The sequence below is a fragment of the Pteronotus mesoamericanus genome, unplaced genomic scaffold, assembly GCF_021234165.1.
Source record: "Pteronotus mesoamericanus isolate MK-2021 breed Mesoamerican mustached bat unplaced genomic scaffold, CSHL_Meso_final scaffold_651, whole genome shotgun sequence".
Classification (NCBI taxonomy): Eukaryota; Metazoa; Chordata; class Mammalia; order Chiroptera; family Mormoopidae; genus Pteronotus; species Pteronotus mesoamericanus.
In genome coordinates this window covers 32867416-32873988 of record NW_026555325.1, presented here as the reverse complement: position 1 = coordinate 32873988, position 6573 = coordinate 32867416, and the positions used below count along the sequence as shown (strand labels likewise).

The 6573-nt window shown below is 41.9% G+C and overlaps 2 pseudogenes; one reads left to right on the top strand and one right to left on the bottom strand.

Annotated features, from left to right (window-relative positions):
- Window positions 1-395: 395 nt before the first annotated feature.
- On the top strand, window positions 396-1534 carry LOC129061844 (actin, cytoplasmic 2-like; annotated as a pseudogene).
- A 3510-nt stretch (window positions 1535-5044) lies between these two features.
- LOC129061986 (uncharacterized) lies at window positions 5045-5145 on the bottom strand (annotated as a pseudogene).
- Window positions 5146-6573: the final 1428 nt, after the last annotated feature.

Here is a 6573-nt window from a genome sequence, read left to right as displayed (position 1 = left end):
GGCCTGCTGACCACGTGAGGACACTGCTTTTACTCTAAGTGTGATAGATAAACATCCTCTAGGAAGATGTTAATAGTGGTTAAGAAATGGGAGCCCTAGCTGGTGTGGCTCAGTGGATTGAGCGCCAGCCTGCAAACTAAAGGGTCACCAGTTCAATTCCCAGTGTAGGGCACATGCCTGGGTTGAGGGCCAGGTCCCCAGTAGCGGGTGCAGGAGAGTCAACCACACATGATGTTTCTCTCCCTCTTTCTCCCTCCCTTCCCCTCTCTAAAAATAAATAAATAAAGTCTTTTTTAAAAATGGGATTAAGAACAGAAGTGAAAACTGCAGAGACTTCATCCACCCACAAGCACAGGTCTTGTCTTTGCCACTGTTCCACCTTTGCTGGTCTACTCCACCTCCAGCTCACCACAGATGATGATATTGCTGCGCCTGTGGTCAGCAATGCTTCTGGCATGTGCAAGGCTGGCTTCGCAGGCAATGATGCCCCTAGGGCCGTCTTCCCCTCCATCATGGGGGTACCCTCGGCACCAGGGCATGATGGTAGGCACGGGCCAGAAGGACTCCTATGTGGGTGATGAGGCCCAAAGCAACAGGGGCATCCTGACCCTGAAGTACCCCATCGAACACAGCATTGTCACCAACTGGGATGACATGGAGAAGATCTGACATCATATCTTTTACAATGAGCTACATGTGGTCCCCAAGGAGCACCTCATCCTGTTCACAGAAGCCCCCCTGAACTCCAAGGCCAACCGTGAGAAGATGATCTAGGTCATGTTTGAGACTTTTAACACACCAGCCATGCATCTGGCCACCCAGGCCGTGCTGTCCCTGTACGCCTCTGGCTGCACCACTGACATTGTGATGGGCTCCGGTGATGGGGTCCCCCACACTAGGCCCATCTATGAGGGCTACACCCTCCTCCGTGCCATCCTGCATCTGGACCTGGCTGGCGGGGACCTGACAGCCTGCCTCATGAAGATCCTCACAGAGCATGACTATAGCTTCCCCACCACAGCTGAGCGGGAAATCGTGTGTGACATCAAGAAGAAGCTGCACTATGTTGCCTTGGACTTCGAGCAGGAGATGGTCACTGCGGCCTCCAGCTCCTCCCTGGAGAAGAGTTATGGGCAACCCGACAGTCAGGTCGTCACCATTGGCGTTCAGCAGGCTGCTGCCCTGAGGCCCTCTTCCGGCCTTCCTTCTGGGCATGGCGTCCTGTGCCATCCATAAAACCACTTTCAGCTCCATCATGACGCGTGATGTTGACATCCGTAGGGACCTCTATGCCAACACAATGCTGTCTGGTGGGACCACCATGTACCTAGGCATTGCCAACAGGATGCAGGAGATCCCAACCCTGGCTCCCAGCACAATAAAGATCAAGATCATTGCGCCCCCTGAGCACAGGTACTCTCTATGGATTGGTGGCTCCTTCTTGGCCTCCCTGTCCATCTTCCAGCAGATGTGGGTCAGCAAACGGGAGTCCGGTGAGTCCGGCCCCTCCATCATCCACCGCAAATGCTTCTAGGTAGACTGTTAGTCAGTTACAACCTTTCTTCACAAAACCTAACTTGCTCAGAAAACGAGATGAGATTGGCATGGCTTTATTTGTTTTGTTTTTTTGTTTTGTTTTGTGTTTAACTTGGGATTTAAAAACTGAAACAGTGACAGTGACAGCAATCTGTTGGAGCAAGCATCCCCAAAGTTCTACAATATGGCCAAGGACCTTAATTGTGCATTGTTCTTTTTTTTTTAATAGTCATTCCAAATATCGTGAGATGCCCTGTTACAGGAAGTCCCTTGCCTGCCCAAAAGCCAACCACTTCTCCCAAAGAAGGGCCAGTCCTTGCCCGAGTCCACACAGGGGAGGGGGATAACATTGCTTTTGTGTAAATTATATAATCCAAATGTTTTTAATCTTCACCTTAATAATTGTCCTTTTGGTTTTATTTTGAATGGTCTGCCACCATGAACCCCTTTTTGCCCCCACCTTGAGATGTATGAAGGCTTTCTGGTCCCCCTGGCAGTGTGTTAAGGTGTGGAGGCAGCCAGGGCTTACCTGTACACTGACTTGAGACCAATTCAATAAAGTGCACACCCTGAAGAAGAGAAAAAAATAACAGGAGTGAAAATCTTTTTAATTTTCACATTATAAATTTTTATACAGGTTTTAAATTTTATCTTGAGTATCTATGCCTTTTATTAATAATTTTAAACTCATTTCCAGATTTCTATTTTTTTCACTTTTATTGAATTTCTTTGGGAGACATTGGTTAATAAAATTATATGTTTCAGGTATATAATTCTATAATACCTCATCTAGATATTGTACTGTGTGTTCGCCACCCCAAGTCAAGTCTCCTTCCACACCATTTATCCTCCTCTTCTATCTCCTCCTACCCCCCTTTCCCTCTGGTAATCACCATACTGTTGTCTGTGTCTACGAGGTTTTGGGTGAGGGGGGGATTTGCTTAATCCCTTCACCTTTTCCACCCGTCCCAGCAACCCCCAACCCCTCTGTCAGTCTGTTCTCTATCTAAGAGTCTGTTTCTATTTTGTTAGTTTATTTTGTTCATTCGATTCCACATATGAGTGAAAGCATATGGTACTTGCCTTTCTCTCGCTGGCTTATTTCACTTAGTATAATATTCTCCAGGTTTACCTATGCTGTTGCAAAGGGCAAGGTTTCCTTCTTTTTTTATAGCCTCGTAGTATTCCATTGTGTAAATGTACCACAGCTTTTTTATCCACTCCTCTACTGATGGACACTTGGGCTGCTTTCAAATCTTGGCTTTTGTAAATACTTCTACAATAAACATAAAGGTGCATGTATTCTTTCAAATTAGTGTTTTGGGTTTCTTTGGATATATTCTCAGAAGTGAAATCACTAGATCATTAAAGCAGCTCCATTTTTAATTTTCTGAGGTAACTCTGTACTGCTTTTCCCCAGTGGCTGCACCAGTCTACATTCTTGCCAACAATGCACAAGGGTTCCCTTTTATCCACACTCTGGCCAACGTTTGTTTGTTGACTTATTGATGATAGCCATTCTGACAGGTGTGATTTTAATGCTAAAAACCATCACTTCAAATAAACACATAAATATGTTTTCTTACATTCTGTATTTGTCTATTTGGCATCCCTTCATTACAAAGCCAATTTATACTATTTATATTTTATTTTCTATATTACTGATACTCTGGCATTTGGGGACCTTAGAGACCCAGGAAGAGACTGCCCCTCCCAAGTCTGCGAATTCCTAAAGTTAGTAACTTGCCTAAGAGAATGCCTTTCATATGCAAAACAACCAGTCCCCTGTCCCACACCCCCACCTAACTCATCATCTAACTCTCACACAGCCGAGCCAATATATCATACCCCCTGCCCCAAATCAAACCCAGGACCAGCTACCAGGCAACTAGGGACAGTCCCTATGCTCCCAAGGCCAATTCTAAACTGTCCACTCTGCCCAGCCTTCCCATTCTCCCAGAAACCCCAATAAAGTCTCTGGTCTAATAACTTCCCTCCCTTCTGTCTTCAGCCTCTTAACTATCATGGGGTTTCCCCAGGGGCCCCGAGTGACTAGTGTAAATGTTCATTCAATGGCATTGACCTCTCCATGTCCTCACTTACTCACACCTCTATAAACTAAATCCTGGGTAATTAAGTAGCTATATACATGCAGCTATATGTTTTAAAATTCCAGGGATTTCCATGTAGAGAGGAAGAGTGACCATTTTGTTTTGTTTTGTTTTGTTTTTCAATTTAACAGCTGAATTAACTCATTCTCCAGCTCATTCAGATCTCAGCCTATGTCCCTGAAAAGTGGGAAATGAAGACCACTGAAAACCATGAAGTGATAAAACTGCAAATTTAAAGTTGTTCTGGTGACTTTGCTGCCCTAGTTTTTACAGAAGGAAAAAAATCACATCTTCCTCCTGGCACTCTCAACAATTGCTATAGGTGGAAAAGCCTTGGAAACAGAAAGCCCAAGAGTGCAGGTGGTTTTGAATTTGAGGAAGTCTGTAGAAGCCAGGATGGAGCTTTCAGCTAGACATGAAGAGGGGTGGGTGGATCACAGAAAAGCACCTGCTACAGCCCTCAAACTTTCATAGGAGAGGGATTGAGATGCCTAATTAAGGGCATCAAAGTTGAGACTGAGTTTTTATATAAAAGAAAGACTTGAAACAGAACTCATTAGAATCTAAAAAGAACCAAATGTAAGTCAAAGAAGGTATATATGTGAATGGATGATTTAGAATTGTTGGCTGCCTTTGAAAGAGCGGCCATAAGTGCAAATTATAGGTTTGTATTAGTGCAGGGGTCTGCAAACTTCTGTAAAGGGCCAGAGAGTAAGTATTTGCAAGCCATACTGTGTCTGTCACATGAACTTAATTGACAGTACACAAATGAATGTGTCCGTGTTCCAATAAAGCTTTAGTGGTGGGCACTGAAATTTAAATTTCACATAATTTTCATGTGCCACAAAACATTATTCATCTTCTGCTTTTTATCCAACCATTTGAAAATGTATAAACCATTGTTAGTTCCTGGGCTACAGTTTGCCAACCCTGCCTTAAGGGAATGGAGTATAGAAGGTTATAAAGATCTTAGGAGAAAAAAAATGTTGGCCTTTGGTTCTTGTTTTGAACATACCTATTGGTGTAGAAAATCTTCACAAAACCCCTTGACAAGAGACTCTGACACTTACTTCATTACCCTTCAATCCTGAGTCTGCTGTGGTGAATCCAATCCTTGCTCTCTCCCTCTGACTAACCAAAAAAGCGTCCTAGTCCTCTTTTCTCAGGTTGCTGTGGGTCCCCATTTTGAGTGAGGCCAGCAATTTTCAACCTTTTTCATCTCATGGCACACCTAAACTAATTACTGAAATTCTGCAGCACACTAAAAAACATACTATGTTTTTTGCCAATCTGGACAAAAAAGAGAGAGAGAAAGAGAGATAATTTTGATTCATTCACACCGGATAGCTGTTGTTGTGTCGGCTGTTGTCATTTTTTTATTTGACAATCTATGGGAAAAGAGGTCAGTGCCCCTGACTAAATAGCCAGGTATTGAATGTTTTTAAACTGGTAAAAACAGATACCACACTTCACCTTAGCCAAAAGGCCAAGAAGTGATTGAATGTTTTTAAAATTCTTACGGCACACGGGGTGAAAATTGTGGAGTTAGGCCAACGTAACATCCCTGAGTTAAAGAGAACATCAGGATGGGCTTATTTTTGAGAAATAAGAGCATTTCTTAGATGTAGGATCTGGAAAAGGACTTAACATAATCATATCCAACTCTTCTATGTTATAGAGGTTCAGCGAGGGTAAATGACTTGCCCAAGGTTACCCAACTTGTTGGAAGCAGCCTTCAGACTAGAAGCCATTATTTTCAACTTCTTCCAAGTTTCCCCATTTCCATTCCATTACTTCAGCTGCACTCTCAGAGAAAAGTTATGGAGCTTGCTATGGAATTTGGCAGGGGAAATGTTCTTCTAAATACTTTTTAAAAATAACATAGAACATAATTAAAATGCCATTACCACATCCTCAGAGTATTTTTGTACTGCCAGTCCCAAACTTGGGGCAGGGAGGAAGAAATTGTGGAGCTCAGGGAGAGAGGGGGAACTGAGAATTATTTGCAAGAGATCCTCAAATACAACCCCTTCACTTAGCATTATCTACACACTAATAATAATAACATCTTCCACACATAAATAACCTACAGCAATGGTTCTCAAAGTGTAGTACACGATCCCACAGGGGTCCCAAAACCCTTTCAGACACTCCTTGAGGTAAAAACTATTTTCATTAACACCAAGACTTTTTTGCCTTTTTCACTCTCAATCTAAAAATATATGGCAAAGTTTCCAGAGGGTATATGGTGAGTAATATTGTTCCAGGTTAAATGCCAAAGTAGATATAAGAATTCAGTTGGCTTCTATCAAGCAAGACATTATAGAGATTTGCAAACAACGTAAAACAGTATCGCTCTTCTAATTTTTTTGGGGGGGGGATGTTTTTTTCTGACAAATATATTATTTGTGTTAACATCTAATGCATTTATTATCTTAAAATGAATTTTTAAATTTTTTATTTTAGTTTCTGAAATAGTAAATATCAATAAACAAGTGGCTTTTATTTTACTGTGGCTCCTTGATAACTTTAGGAGTATAAAGAAGCCCTGATCAAAAAGCTTGAAAACCCGCTGATCTACAATTTTTCAGCTGTTTTGCATGCACACACATACGCACACATGCACACACACAAAGTAATTTGAAAGTGTTACTGGATTTATAGTAGCCTTTCATTACTAAGTATTTTCTTACTCAAAGGATGTTAAAGTACTACTATTGTCACAATGACCTTTAGCACCATAAAAATAAAATTAGCATCAACACAAGAATAACATAAAATAAAATATGTAAGATAAGAAACCTCTACTGGAAATAATCCTGTTTATTCCATAAATCAATAACAAGAAAACAAAGAGGATGAGCAAAATAGAGAATAAGAGACCGAAGATATAGAAACCAAATGAAATGTGTCAGTCTCAGGAGAC